Genomic DNA, 16,771 nt, shown 5'->3' with positions numbered 1-16,771 from the left:
ATTATTTACTGCAGGTCTGCGGGGAGCTACAGTAGTGTTGCACCTTCTGCCAATCGACTGACTGCCCCACACATGCACACACACACAGACGAACAAACACACACAAGCAGACACTCTTTTTCCCTTCGCTCTCTCCCTGCTTCACTACTTTCAAATGTAATTACCTTCCTGGCTATTCATTTAGGAATTCATTGTCTAGTAAAATCATCCTCTTTTTTAAAAAACGAGCGGGGTCATATGTGCTAAACTCCAAAGGCTTGATTAATGCGTCCAGCAAGGGTATTAGGGTTTGTGCTTGTGTGCTGCATTTTGGGGCGGTGCAAGAAAGCTGGGCCTTAAGCGTGTGTGTGAGGTCTTTTCATTGCTTTAGCCTCCACCTGGGCCATCCTGGCCTGCACCAGCCCAGCCAGCCAGCCCAGCCAGCCAGTCTCTGGCTCCCATAACACCCTTACACTTACACCTACACACACACACAACAAACGAGCAGGAAAGTGCTGCTGTGACAGTTTTTTTGGGGACGGCGTGTCGCGGAGCTGCTGGCGCGGCGTGCTGATGAAGTCGTGAAGAGAGGAGAGAGCGGAGCAGGGCAGGTGTTTCCTGCCTCTCCTGGGAGAGTGGGACTACACCTGCCGGCCGCGGCCAGAGAGCGTGATGGATGGATGGGAGAGGAACTGACTCAGCCATTTTGCCGCTCTACCTGGGCCTGTGCCGCACCGGACCAGATTGAAACACACTGTCATCACACAAACAATAACAAGCATTCATCTTTTAGCAGGCCACGGAGAAGGCTGCAGCTCGAGGGCCCCCTCTGTGCTGGAGCTGTGCTGAGAGCGAGGGCAGCTTTAAGGCCTTAAGCGAGCTTCACTTTAGCAAGCAGCCAACTCTCACTGGCCCAGTGCAACTGCCACACAGCACATACAGATAGCCATAGAGTCAAATCGCTTTTTCAGCAAAGCATCTTTATGAGAGCAAAGCCACCTGGCCTCATTCAGCCTATAAAAGGCTGCACTTTAGAGTGGCGCTGAAGCAGGAAAAACACGTCACAGTTCAGGCTTTTATGACATCACTGAGAGTGGGATGTAAAGAATGTTTAAATGGCCTTAAGCTACAGAGATTCTCATTAAAGCCAAATGAGAATTATTTCATGAATGGGATGATACAGCAATGCTTTCACCCAAAATTAAAGATAATACACAACAGACATAAACCATACACTGACCACCAAAAACCTAATGGTCAGAGCCCAAACAATAAAAGAAAAGCCATGGCCCACAAATCATAATTTACATTTAAATTTGCTACTAATTTTTTCTACCCAATATCATTCAGTAAGTGGTACATACATACACTATACACTATATGTCTGAATGTTGGTTGACAGATAAACATGAACCCATTGGCATTATGCCCAATGCCACACCCGACAACCTCAATAGAGCTCAATAGAAGCTAAGTGGCATCAAAACTCTTGTTAACATCATTGATTTCTGAAGAATGAGCAGGCATCCCAATACTTTTAGTCCATATCAAGAATGTTTTTCATATCTTTGTAAATCTTGTTTTTAGTTTATTTTAGCTGTATTTAAGAATATAATACAAAAATGTGTGTACAATCAATCAAAATGCAAAAAAAAAACAAAAAACGGTCAAGTCATTTTTGAAGCATTTCTATTGGTGCAGTGTAATCTATGTGGCTACAGTGTAAAAAAAAAAGTAAAAAAAAAAGTGGAAAACCGCAAAAAATAAGATACAAAATATCTGCATGACAGACACAATATGGTGCAACAGTAAAAATCTAAACAATGGTGCTTAACATCTTCATTATTTTAAAGTTTATGCAAGTAAAATAAGAAAAATGGCTTAATTTGTTGAACGCTGTAGTTCATAACTCATTCAACAGAGGGCACCTTTTTCATAAGGGTGGCACAAGCCAGTCTAAAAGGCCTAAATCCTTCCCAACTGTAAAGGGGAGGGTGGAGGTAGGGGGAGCTTATTCTGAGGGTGGGCGGAGTATAAAACAGAGTATCTCCATTATTTTCATAGAGCCTGTGCGTTCCATATGAAATTAAGCAACTATTTTTCACTCATGAAAGCCTTATTATACTGCAGAAGTCTACAATGAATACTGAGGCTACAATCACAGACACGAGGTAATACAAACCGAACCGAGCAGGCCCATAGAACGCCAGCGCCTGACAGTTATAGATGGACTCCAATATAATACTCAAAAACCTCTGAGGCTTATTCAAAATTGAAAGCATAATCTTATCTAAAAGTAGCACGCTTTCAACGTGTGATAAAAGCTGCTTTGTTTCGCTGTTGCCTCTGCTCCGTGCGGCCATAAATCTCAGCCCGGAATAATTGTTTACAGTTGAAATTAATGTAACACGCATTCCTCAGCAGCTAATAAATTAGAGCCTCTCTCATTAGCATCTGAATTGATTCACCCTTAATTCACAACACATACAGCAACACACACAACACATGTGGCTGGAAGCTGCACAACTTTTCTTTTTCTGTTTTTCCTTTTTGGGTTTTAAATCCTCATAATCCTCACAGACAGAAAGAGAGAGGAAAACCTGGAGAAAAAAAAGCGAGACGTATTTAAAGAAAAGCAATGAATATAAAACCGGGGAATCTCATTGCTATGCAAATGCTGTGTTGTTGTGGCAATAAAAACAAATGGGCAACTTTCTCATTTATTATCCTCATTGTTCTACTTTTTTGGCACGGCTTTGTTTGCCTGCACCTATTTTCAAGCTCATTCTGTAGCTTCTGTATAATAGGCTGTGCTGCTAATGCACACTGTGTAACTGCTGGGTATAACTGGGTGCAGAGGTGGTCTGTTCCAGCAGTGTCAGGCTGAGTGAGGCTGAGAGAGTCCAGACGGGCTGGACAGCATCAGCAGTGATGACCCCTGCTTTATAGTGGCTGATGTAAAAGCTCAGAGAAGATCAGATCAAAGGATGTGTAATTAGAGAGTGTATTAAACTGCGATAGTGACTGCAACTTTATTGTGCATTATTGTGATACAGGTGCTGGTTGCTAAGGTGTTGCTAGGTGGTTGATTAGGCAAAGGTGTTGCTATAGTATAGGTGCCGGTTGTTAAGTTATTGCTACTAGATGGTATGGAAGGTGTTGGAAGGTGGTTGCTAATAGTGTTGATTGAGTAAGGTACAGACAGTTGTTGATTGCTAAGTGGTTGCTAAGGTGTTGCTATATGTTAGCAGTTGTTTGCTAAGGTGTTTCTGGTTGCTAGCTATGATAATTGGATGTTGCTAGTGTGCTGCTATGGTATAGCTGTTGGTTGCTAAAGTGGTTGCTATGTTTTTGCTAAATTGTTGCTAGGTAGTTAAAGTAAGGTAAAGTGTTGCCAGGGTATTGCTTTTGCTATTGGTGGTAGCTTATATGATGTTCCTATGTGGTTGTAAATGTGTTGTTATGGTACAGTTGATGATTGTTACATGCTTGCAAATGTGTTGCTATGTTTTAGCAGTTGGTTGGTAAGGGGCTGCAATACTTTAGTAGTTGGTAGTTAAGTTATTTCTGGGTTTTTACTAGAGTGTTGCTATAGTAGTTGCTAGGATATTTTAGCAGTTTGTTGCTAAGGTGTTTTGCTGGGTGCATTCTATCGTAATTGGATGTTGCAAGGGTGCTGCTATGGTATAGCTGTTGGTTGCTAAGGTGCTGCTAAGTGGTTGCTCGAGTGTTGCCATAGTAGTTTCTAAGTGGTTGGTAAAGTGTTGCCAGGGTATTGCTACGTAATTGCTAAGGAGTTGCTATGGTATTGGTGTTAGCTTCCATGGTGTTCTTAGATGGTTGTAAATGTGTTGTTGATTGTTATGTGCTTGCAAAGGTGTTGCTATACTTTAGCAGTTGGTTGCTAAGGTGTTTCTGGTTGCATTCTATCGTAATTGGATGTTGCTAGGGTGCTGCTATGTTATAGCTATTGATTGCTAAGGTGTTGCTATAGTAGTTGCTAGGCGGTTGGTAAAATGTTGACAGGGTATTACTACTTGATTTCCAAGCAGTTGATATGGTATTGCTGTTAACTTTTATGGTGTTCCTCTGTGGGTGTAAATGTGTTGTTGTGGTACAGTTGTTGATTGCTAAGTGATTGCTAAGGTGTTGCTATACTTCAGCAGTTGGTTGCTAAGGTGTTGCTAAGTGGTTGCTATAGTAGTTGCTATAGGTGGTTGGTAAAGTGTTGCCAGGGTATTGCTACCTAATTGCTAAGGAGTTGCTATGGGATTGGTGGTGGCTTCTATGGTGTTCCTAGGTGTTCCTAAGTGATTGAAAACATGGTGCTTTATTTTAGCAGTTGATTGGTAGGTTAGAAGGTGTTGCTAGGTGATTGTTATTGTAATGGCCTGAATGCTAAGGTGTTGCTACATAGTTGCTAGGGCCTTATAGTGGTTTATAGTGGTTTTGCTAAGTAGTTGGTAGAAGTGTTGCCAGGTATTGCTATTTTCTAAATGTTTTAGTCCATAATTGGCTAAATGGTGGAATGCAAAAGTGATTGGCTAATTTAGCAGAGCAGAGAGCATATAATAAAGAGCAAAAATATTAGAAAATTAGGGATTTAGAAATTAGTACATGTCTGGTTGTGTGTGTTTATGCATGTGTGTGTTAGTCCTCTGGTCGGGCACTTTTCTTATCTTGTCCAGTGCTGCTTATCTGGTCAGTGTACAGCGGTAAGTCTGTTTGTGGTCCAGCACACACACACCTCCAGCCATGTGCTCGCTCAGAAGAGAAAAGACAAGTGTGTGTGTGTGTGTGTGTGTGTGTGTGTTTCTCTCTCTCCGCATCTGACCAGAATGGATATGCATCAGAGTGGGTCGTGTGTTCCCACCCGTGCGATCTGGCTCTGGTATTGGAGCAAGGTGTGTGTGCGCGTACGCAGTAGAATGGGGTGTGGGTCCCCGGTCCGCAGACGTGCTGACAGATTTAGGGGATGTTGCGGGCTGTGCTGGACAGCAGTTGGCCGTATTGCGGATACGTGTGACACATAGCGCTCCCCCGGCGTCGCAGAGTGATGACATCCTCCCTTTAATGAGTGGAGTTAGCGTAGCCGTATCAGAGCCGCGGAGGTCTGTAAATCAGACGCCATCAGCAGAGGACTCACACAGGAAGGATTATGTAATGAGCAGATTTGGGGGGGGAGGGATAGAACAGAGTGCAGGCATACAGGGCTGGACCTGTTAAAATGCTGTGATCTGCCTTGTAGCCTTTTTACAGTAGGTTCAAACCTGTGAAAGACCTGTGAGATATTTATACTCCCTTTATGTATGAAAATGAATACGTCCATTTAACCCATAAAACCTTGAACTATCACTGGCCACATGCTTCTATGTGTACTGTACTTTGGCATAGAGTTTACGCAGTACATCCACTAGAGGGCAGTTTACAATCAAAAGTCTCTGACATGGTGATGGTGGATGAAAAAAAGTTTCTTTTTTGTAAAAGTTTCTTTTTTGTCCATATGGTAGTATTCTGTTTCGCTTGGACTATTGGCTAAATTGACAGATGGACAGATGGCAGTATAAAATACTGCTCTTATCCCAACATGGGCATGGGAGAAATATACATTAACTGTAACTGTTATAAAAGAACACTTTCAACAAAATAAGCAGATCAACTTCAGATCATTATTAAACATTATTCACGTAAGATGGCGTGTATAACATTGATTCTCTTGTAACTATAAGCATGTCAATATCAGGGATATCAGACCTTGTGCGATGTCTTGTAGTCAATGTGTTGGATGCATGAAAACAGCTCAAGTATAAACCTAAGGAACTTCAAAAGAAGCCAAAGTGTCATGGCTAAACAGTTAGTTAGGTCAGTGCTACTCTAAACACTCTAAACTGGTTTGAGAAAATGCAAGTGATGGGTGGCCAAGGCTTTTTGATGTCTTTTTGAAGGGAATCAAAGGATCTGGTGTAACAGTCAGAATCCAAATACCATGGACCCCTTTCAAATGTCTTGCAAAACAAGTGACTGTGGTGGCTATGTAAAGGACCAACAGTATATTAGACATATAGCAGGTCATTATATTTGGGCTTTGAATCCAATCCTTGTTTTTCCATCCTGGACTTTGTGATGTTTGGTAGCTATTCCCTAAACGTCCACCAAGAAAAAAAAGTCCAGGACTGAAAACTGAATTCACGGTCTACATTTGACCCCTGGGACACAGAAAAAAAACAACACTTTTTATTTAATAAAGAACCACGTTTGCAGTAGAGATTTGTGAGTGCCGGAGCTCTGAGTGGTCCGGTGAACTAAGGCTGAGGATTGCTGGTTCAAATCCCGGATCATGCTGCTTGCTATCAGCAGCCAGAGTCTGAGAGAGCATGCAACTGACATTGTTCTCTCGTTGTGGTGGGTAGGTGGTGTCTCTCCCCATATCAGTGTGTGTTGTGTGTATTGTTGGTCAGTTCAGGCATCTGTTAGCGGATGCATTGGAGCTTAGGATCTGACCACATCGGCTGCCTAGAGATTTGAAAAGTTTGAAAAGAGGCTATGGCAACTTTGAAGTAGAGGGATAAAATCCCCTTAACTTTAATGGATGTCAATGTAAAAAGAGTTACTTTTAGGTATGTTCTATTAGTCCATTGATCAAGAGATTTTGACACAGTGTAAGGGACCAGTTTGTGTGTTCAAATTGAGTAGTAAACTAAAAATAGCCAAAAATGTACAACCCATATTGCATATTGCACTGTTACACAGTGAAATAATTAACCGAATTAAATAAATTTCAGAAAATGTAAGCTAAAAGTGCACCAATGTTATAATGACTACAAAGAAAGTCTGTAGTCTGTTTGTGTCTGATCAATATTGAAATTCTTTGATAAAGTCAATGTAAGAGCTGAACCTAAACTAATAAATTAACACTTCTCTAATTTAAACCCACAAACACATTTCCTATGGCCTTGCAGACAAACACCAGATTTTTTCCACTTCTCTGATGCTTAACATGCTGCTGTTATATACACACCCATACACACACATACTCACACACACATAACCATATGTACACATGTAGCTCTGAGGTTTTAGGGATGACTGTGTGCAATATGAGCCGTGATTTGTGAAGTGCCACTGTCAAAAGGGTGCAGCACATGCTCTGGGCGGCACTATTTTAATTATCTTCAATAATCCAAGTGAATACAACAAGCTTTTGATTTCCAGCTGACAGTTTCATAGGCCGTACGTCTGTTAGAATTAGGAAAGAAGTAGAAATGATCTTTGACAAATTTGTCTGTTTAGTTTTGGGAAGCCTATGTCTCATATTTTAACCACAAAGTTGAAAGTTGTGGTCACAGAGCCTGTACTTTAGTCTTCATGCTGTACTGCCAGTGACTGAATATGAGATTTCTCCATCTCTCTCTCTCTCTCTCTCTCTCTCTCTCTCTCACACACACACACACAGAGCCATGCAGAAAGATGTACAGGCCCTTAAGCCCTCAGGGTAATAGAGTGTCTCTCTCTCTCTTTAGATGGAGAGTTGGGTGGCATTTGTCCTTAGCTGTAATGTGATTCTGCTTTACTGCACAGTGCAGTGTAATTGCTGACTAGTCTGTTAACCTTTCAAATCAGCACACAGCTGTGCTGCTGGAGAAGACACTGATAGAGATACGAACACACACACACACACACACACACACACACACACACACACACACACACACACACACACACGTGCACACGCACATCAATAATACAGACAAATATTCCTGGCATGATAAATAATTTCTTAGTTGATTAAAAGTGGGTATAATTGATGTAAATTGAATTTCTCACTTGAAAATTTCATAAAAAGAACTGGAAACACACAAATGTAACTAGTCATCCCCTCATCCCATTTATCAATTTAAGCACCCACTTTAGAGTATACATTAAACATATAAATGACTTAATTAATAAAAACTATATGTTGCAAATCAGTATAAAAAAAATCATTTAAATCTTGGACTCCCCTCATTAAATAACATGTTTTTATGTATAAAGGTAGTAAGTATGTGACTTTGTTTGGGGCTTAAATGTTAATGTTTAGATGTCCTTTTACAAACCTATTTTGCCTCAGTATAAAAAATGTATAATGTTAAGCTCTACTTTTATTAACAGCACTTATATATACTATATTATATTATAAACTTATATAAGCTATAAATGAGAGTTTTAGCTCTATAACTCTCAGAACGAGACAGGTATTATTAACAAGCTAAAGAGATTGAACCCAGTTTTCTTTCGTTAATTTTACCTATTAAAAAAACTAAAGAGGGGCTACGCCATTAACAAAGCTCACAAACAGATCACTCTTGCCTCTCTTTCCTGCTCTCTATCTCTCTGTCTTTCTCTTGAACTGTTGCTCTTGCTCTCTCACTTTCAATTTCATACGCCCACGCACTTCTTAGACTTAGATGTTAAGATGTTGTTTTACAAACCTATTTACAACACTGTTATTTTGAACGCGATGATTTTTTGTTTAACATAATGTTAAGCTTTTCTTTTATTAGCTGGTTAACAGCACTGACAAAACCGCCCCAAAAAAACTGTAAATGACAGTTTTAGCTCTATAACTCTCAGAACGAGGCAGGTATTGTTAACAAGCTAAAGAGATTGAACCCAGTTGTCTTTCTTTAATTTTACCTATTAAAAAAAAGCTGAAGAGAGCTGAGTTTTGCTACCTTGTCAAAGTTCTTTTGTGAATAAATGATATGGTGTATGAAACAGTATGCAAATAATTGCATTCTACAGTTTATTTACATTAATTTACATTAATGTGTGATTGTATTAAATTTTACGTCTTGTTATATGTGTTAAATGTCTTTTCTAATGTGCTCAATTCAGCATATAAACTGTACTTGCTCATTAAACTGCACTTAAATATCTTTTTTGTTGAGCTTTTGTACTCATTTTAACTTAAATGTACCCAAACTTTTCCACTGATGTAAAATGAAATCATCCTTAGTTATGACTTTCGCATACTTTAGCTCTCTCATAGGCGTGTACTGTATATTAGCTCATCTAGTCTAGCTTGAGCAGATTTGATTGCCGTTCGCCGCCGCAGTTATGGGTAACTGTTATCCCGGCTCTGTGTGATGTGGCTCAATAACACACTCACACTGTGCTCAGCGTAATCGCCCACAGCCCTTCTTCCCTGCGTGACTCTCGCACTGCGCTGACAAAAACCCTCCGAAGGCTTGGCTTGTAATTAGATCCCAAAGAACTAAATCAAATTCATTTAAATGAATGGAGAAGGCAAAACTCAGTGCTGGCTGTGTGCTGGTGTTTGTGTGTGTGTAAGAGTATAAATGTGTGTGGCTGAGTGTATGGTGGCTAATTCAGTAATCTAACAATGCCGGGGAGGATGGAGGCTGCACAGGCTGCTGTTGCTTCCTGTAGCTCTGTGCTTAACCTTGACGAGTCAATATGATACAGGCGCAATTTGCTTATCTCCTCCTGACACCGGCACTGTATAGCTCAGTGCAGGGCCGAAGGGCTACGCCATTAACATAGCTCACAAACACATCACTCTCTCCTCTCTCTCTCTCTCTCTCTCTCTCTCTCTCTCTCTCTCTCTTTCAATTTCATGCGCCCACGCACCTCTTAGACTTATTGACGATGAATTGATATAGTGCTGCTGATCTGAGATCCCGGCCTACATTTTTCAGCAGTAATGAGGGGCCATTTGAAACATGTTGCACTTTCACTCCTCTCTCTGTGTGGTTACGGTCCCATTAGCATTCCTAGCAGCCGTCTGGAAGCGGCGCCTGGCTCAGAATAAGCGCCAAACCAGCTCTGTCCACCCATCAAACCCTCTCCATCCGTCCACAGCTGATCCCGACACACTGAGGCCATCGGCGAGCGGGTCCCAAACAGTTAGCCGTTTTGATGGGATGTTGGCGAGTGACGTTTTGACCGTAGGGGTCCGCGCTTCCTGTGTACGCGTGTGTCCTAGCGTGCATCTATTTGTGTAGAGCGGCGCACGAGGCCAGGCCTCTGTCTGTCCGTGGGCCGTCAGCGCTTGCTGAAGGTGAGATGATGTAGAGGCCTGGGAGAAAGTTAATTTCTCTTGATCACCGTGTGCAACCTGCAGCCTTAATGGCGGCCGTAATTAATTCTGCTGATGTTAATCACCAGGGCTGGTCCCCACAATTATCAGGCTGCCGCAGATGGGCCGCCGAGCAGACATGAAAAATTAGGAAAATGAATCTGTAATGGGGTGGCAGATTTAATCTACGTCAGAGAAAACAAAGTTAGGAAGAGCGAGGAGCCGCCTGAGAGCGGGTGAAAGCCCCATCGCACAAGACAGGCCCCTGACAGTGCTGAAAAATGTTAGCGTGTCCGAAGTGTTTGGTAATTACTGGGCCATTGGATTCCTCCGTCGTTAATTTATCACTGGGGAGAGAAAGAGAGAGAGAGAGGTGAGGTGCTGGATATCGGATGGTGCGAGAGTGGAAGCGGCCACGGTCACGTGCGCCAGTGTCACTGAAAGGTTAATCAGGTTCTGCTGCTGGTCTGTGTGGCCTGCACAATCAACTCCCAATCAGCCGCGAGAAAAGAGAAACCCACCACTGATAACAGCGTAGAGGGAGAGAGGGAGAAAAAAAAAAGTGAGGGATAAGAGAACACACTCCATTTCCACCCTCTGTCTTGCTCTCCCACTCACTCAGTCTCACCACACACGTACAAATATATATATACACATATACACACACGCAGCAAGCACCCAGAGGTGTGTGATTGGTGCACTCATACACACCGATGGGGGAATAGCGGAGGCACGGCCGGTCAGAGGACAGACCCTCCCAGAGGACGTCTTCCCTGCCAACGTCAAACAACATTACGGCAAATACAGCTGATTAATTGGAACGGCGGAGGAGCCATTTTTCATGCAGCGGCCTCAGCCGAGCAGCTCAGCTCGCCGTCGCTGCTGTTTGCTGGCCTTAATTACTCTCTCACCTATTCTCTCTTTAATAAGGCATGCCACAGCCTCCTCTGAAATTTGGAGGGTTAAAGCGATTCATCACTCATAATCATTGTTCTAAAGCACTGGGAAACTCAACAATAGACTCAGCTCCCTGCCAACCACAATATAGCTTAAGTATGTTATGGATGAGGTTTGTAATTACTTGTGCTATATTTCCAACTTCCAATAACCACATGCAATCAAGTAAGGTGGAAGAGGTTATTTCATCATCAAACAAGGCAAGCGGGTGCTGGGATTGATTTTATGCACCATTTCTGGACACCCGGTTGGAAACTCTGATACTCAAAAATGAATCCTTCTTTAGGAAAAAGTGCAGGAAACAAATATTTTAATGTCTGTCTTTTTGTCTGTTTTTTGACAGAAAGTTTTTTTTAAACTGCAAAATTATGTCTTAGCCAGTGAAATCTTTCTACACCTGATTATTTTTCTGTTGCAAAAACATCACAAGATATATTAAAATAATTAAAAGAGTTTATTAACTTACAACGTACTGTTTACTTGTTTTAAGTTATTTAATTTAGTGAAAGTATACTATTCCACTGGCATATAGTTTAACTTCTTTCAAGACAACAGTTACAGTATATGTTTTTTTCTTAAAAAGCGCAAAATTATCTGCCAAAAGATCAATACACTTTTAGCAGTTAAGTTTGGACTAAATAAAAAAAAACATCGTCTTAGATCACTAAAGCTCAATTAGAAAAATTATATGTGCAGTTTAAATCTAAAATAGCTTTATGGGAGAATTGGCATTTTCATGAAGTTTAATTCATGGTTTATGCCTTCCCCTAAAAGACAGAATCATCAGAAAATGAGATAATCAAATGAACTAATGTGTTAGAGTAACATTTCACAATTTTACACAAAAATGACATGTTACTCAGCATTACGTATTTCTTGTAAGTGTTGTCCTACCTACTTCATCAAAGTTACATGGTGCAGATAGCAGCACGCCAAAACAAACTTACTATAGATTTTGTACAATATTCACTACAACACATTAATTTCTAATTATTTTAAATTAACCATAACATATAACAAAATGTCAACTGAACAAAATAAAAGATCAGAAAGTACCATAAACTCTCAAAATTAAAGGTAACACAAATGGTCACTTGGGACTATTTTTGGTTCCATAAAGACAATACAAGCAATGTGAGTGTGAAGAACCTTTGAACTAATAAAGAACCTTTATGCACAGCTATTTCAATGTTATTAAATTTCTTTACACACAAAACTCTTGCAAAAATTATACTTCATGAAAGTAGTTACAAAGTATAATTCACTTTTACACCACTGCTGTAAATATAAATCCCACACAATTTGAACTTCCTTCATTTTACATTTCACATCTGAGAGATACAGAACCAGCATCTACACAGTGGCTTAGTGGTCTTGGGTTCAAGTCCTTATCTAGGTAATGTTTCCATGTTCTCACTGTGTTTGCGTGTTCCTCTGGGGACTCCCTGGGGTTTCCTTCCCACAATCCAAAAACATGGAGATCAGGTAAATTGGATAATCTAAATTACCCAGGAAAATGTAATAATCTAAATTAATTTGTATATATATATATATATTGGCACCCTGTCCCAAAGCAGTCCTCCTGTTGAGAGTATGCTGTATGCTATTGGCTGCTGCTTCTCACCTGTCTGTGGATAATTGCTGACTATGAATGGTTGTGTGTAAAATGTGTAAATTGTGCTTGGGTTTCTAGAAAGGCGCTACATAACTGTAACTCCATTCATTCATTAATTTATTCATGAACTAAAAGTACCATGTCATCTGATGCAGTAGAGTAAAATTACAGGATTTTACACAAATGTGATGCAGCATTTCTTAGCCCTTTTTAGTTCTTATGAGCAGTCTTATGGAAGGGCCATCAAAGTTACAAGCACAGTAGTTAGTAGACGTAACTCTGGAATTAGAGTCACCTCTGCTTCGCCTGTTCTTTGCTTTCTAATAAACACTTGATGAGTTGAATAATCACACGCCTCATGCCTAAGTGCCTCCTCCCACATGTAGAGACCCAATCAATGGCTCAACCTTGATTACTTTGCCCAGGACCAAGTTTTTTTTCCAATAGTCATCAGAGGTCAACTGCTCGTTTTCTGCTAATGACACTCAGGGGAGATGGGCAGGACTATAGGTGAGAATCAACCCATAATAACAAATGGGGCGAGGGAGAACTCTCATTGTTCTCTTTGCCCTGGTAACATAGTCACATGACCCCAGTCCAGGTGTTCCAATACCAGTGGGTAATGCAACATAAAGATCCACCACAGACACAGACTTAAGTTTGCAATTATAAAACCTTCCAGTATTTTTCTATATACATTTTTTTTTCTGAGCTAAATAGCATTTTTTATTTAGTCACGATTACCTACCATGAAGTAATCATTTTGTGAAATAGTTTCTATTTAAGTCCCTATAGACCATGTAGTACACATAGCTTAATAATAGATGGTATTTATGTTGGGAACAAGTATGAAGAAGCTGATTACCTTTTAGCGGGGTTAATTTATCCTCTAAGGAACTGTAGTGTGTTCCCTGTGAAAGCTCTGAGTGCAGTGTTCTACCTGCGATTAACACATCTATAGTCTCAAGAGATTACATGCTATTGCATTTTTCTGTTTTCCAGAGGAAATTACATGGCGCTTATTAGTCTGACACAGGGGCTGTGAAATGTTGCTTTGAGAATGTCCTCCTCTCCTCTACTCCTGGCTGCCTTCGCCATATTTGCATTTTTATTAGAGTGCGCAAGAGAGAGGAAGAGAGAGAAAGCGAGCAAGTGAGCGGGAGAGTGAGGAGCAGGATAAAGAGGCGTGAGAACAGCCAAAAAGCTGCAGTGGGAGTTAATTGAATGTATTCAAATGTGATTCATAGAACAATTACAATCTCTTCCTATACATGCACGGCAATTATTTTGAATATATCGGTTTTCCTCGTTCTGCACGCCCTCCTCCTCCTCTTCCTTCTCCTCCTCCTCCGCCTCCTTCTTATCCACCTCTCCTCTCCCTGCCCTCCAACTCCCTCTAAATTAAAAATCGGACTGGCCTTTGTTGGGGACGCAGAAGAGGAATCAATGACTGCATTAATTACGGCTATTCATTACCCAAATAAACACTGGGCTCGCACACTGCAGGACACAGATTTGGGATGTTGGCTCCTGCTCTGAGGTCCCAGTGGTATTAATCTGTTGGTTAGGGTCCACAAATCCTCTCTATGGAAAGCCGATTTTGGATCATTGTTGGTGCAGACCAATATTCTCGATCTGTGCAGATGAGGAGAATATTCTTTATCAGTGAAAGCATCTCTAAAGCAAGGGGTTGTTAAACCTTCAACAGCCAGGGACCCCTTTTTCTGGAGAGACCCCCCACAGATTTGTTTTATGAATTGAATTCCACTCTTTAAATGTTTAAAGGAACATAAGGTGAAGGGGTATTATCATGTTACACCAATGGGATTCTTGGGTATGATTCTTGACAATGCATCCACCTCCCTCTGTAATGTAATTAAAGGTCTCATTCCATTGTTGTGGTCTCTAGTATGAATTAAAGCCATGTGAGCCGTTTTTTGTGAAAAAGAGTGCTCAGGTGTTTCTATTTAGCCCTGCTTTAGATCACCGAATTAGTAGTCTCTGAAGAAAGACTAATATTCATATGTGCAAACATATCGTCTCTGATTGGCTAACAGTACTGCAGCAGAGAACACTACCTGCCTTCCCTCCACAGTCAATTTACAGCTCTAAAACCCAAAGGACAAAATGTTTCAGAGATACAGCCTTAGTTGTAAAGATATAGCACTAAGTGCTAGGTAAAGTTAACACTTAAACTTCACTTAATGTCAGTGTTGTGAGCGGCCCAGCGGCCCAAAAAAATCGTTATCAATGCTGCGGGCCGAGCTTAGGCTGCCTGCCCTGGCAGCCCCCTCTCCACATTGATAACGATGTATGTGTAAGTATAATGTCTTGATAAAATGCAAAATCCCTCGGAGATCCGATTTAAATATACAGTTACTTACACAAGACAGCTAACGCTAACTAGCTGTGTAAACAGAAGCTGTAAGCTCCACCTTGGATCAGGACTGCCTGTGGGCAGTCCTGAGCCAAGGTGGGCGAGACCACGAACTCACTGGTTAACGTAGATAACTTAGATTTCTCTGATCAACTCGTATTTCTGAGGATTTTCTTTTACTGCAGACAATGGAAGCAGAGAAAGTTTCATTTGCAGCATGCATCTACAACTCAGAGAGACCTATAGTATTTCACAAAGAACAAGGAAAAGTGGATTTTAGCAGAAGGAGACCTTTAAACTGTAAGATGCTCTAGAAAAGAGCAACAGCCAAACACAGTAAAGTACAGTATACAATTCTAAAATTGGTGCCATAAAAACTCTACCTATCAAAACAATAACTTTGTTTTTGTTAAGGTTTAATGTTTTTTTCCACAAATAACATAAAAGCATAAACTGGTTAGATTTGATCAGCTAAACCATCAAACTAACTCAAAATAATGAACCAAAAACATACACTATGCTGATTATGATCTAAAGTTGAGCAGTTGTCCAGACTGTGCCGTTTTTAAGCAAAAATTAGTAATTTTTCAATAGGTATTTTCATCAGAATTAAAAAGTTTTAAACACCCTTAAGAAATGGGTCGTGTTTAGATCTGCCCTGCAGACAAATATCAGATAAATAGAACTCTAGATGTAGAGTATAGAAGCTAAGGCTGTGTGTCTTTTGCAAGTTCTTTTTTTATAAGTGCAGTATGTGTATACATGTTGGTTATGCTCTAATCAGTACAGTCAGCAGAGGACAGCGTTAAAGGACACAGCTCCTGCATGCTGTCAGCGCCACTATCTCTGTCTATCTGTGAGAAATATCTCATACGGCTGCCATAATAAAACATGATAATGATGGATCACAGACGTGAATTACAGCTGAGACAGGATATATGTGCTGGAACATGTTTAGGGATATGTGTATGCATGCATTTATGTACAAGTGTCCCTTCCCTCATAAAGCATCAGAGAAAAAGTTCATTATGACAGCCTGGTCATCTCATCACTGTTGCACCCTGCCAGCTGGACAGCGTAAGCGGCCATGCCCCAGCCCCAGAATGTCATCTTCAGCTGCACCACTCCAGCGTCCCCATACTTTCTACTACGTAGAAGGAGGATAAACACACTTCCCTGGCAGAGTTTTAGTTATAGTTCAGGGTTTCACTTTCAGATTAGATTAATCTTAGCTTCTTCCACTGCTCAGTGCTGGCTATCTAATCCTCCTCGCTGAAGCAGGGTTATGTGCACTATGTCTGCTATGAGTGAGTGATAATCCCAAGCGTGACATTCCTTAGTCAAACAGAAACGCTGTAGTTACTTAGTGGCGCACCAAGGTCTTGCGACACCGCTGATCTATTTCACCAAGACCCCCTTACAAGGGCTTGTTGCTAGCCATGTATAGTTACAAGAAAAAGTATGTAAACCATTTGAGATGACTTGAATTTTTGCATGAATTGGTCATTAAATGTGTTCTGATCTTAATCTAAGTCACAACAATAGAAAAACACAGTCTACTTAAACTAATACCACACAAAAATTATATGTTTGCCAAGGTTTATTGAATTCAACATGTTAACATTCACAGTGCAGGGTGGAGAAAGTATGAGAACTTTAATTTAATAACTGGTTGGCCCTCCTTTGGCAGCAATAACCTCAACCAAAAGTTCCACCCTCTGTTGAGTTTCAGTTGGTGGTCAGATATTCTTACGTTTTCCTGCAA

The sequence above is a fragment of the Astyanax mexicanus genome, chromosome 11, assembly GCF_023375975.1.
Source record: "Astyanax mexicanus isolate ESR-SI-001 chromosome 11, AstMex3_surface, whole genome shotgun sequence".
Lineage (NCBI taxonomy): Eukaryota > Metazoa > Chordata > Actinopteri > Characiformes > Acestrorhamphidae > Astyanax > Astyanax mexicanus.
The sequence above is the reverse complement of the archived record's forward strand: the minus strand, read 5'-3'. Positions refer to the sequence as shown.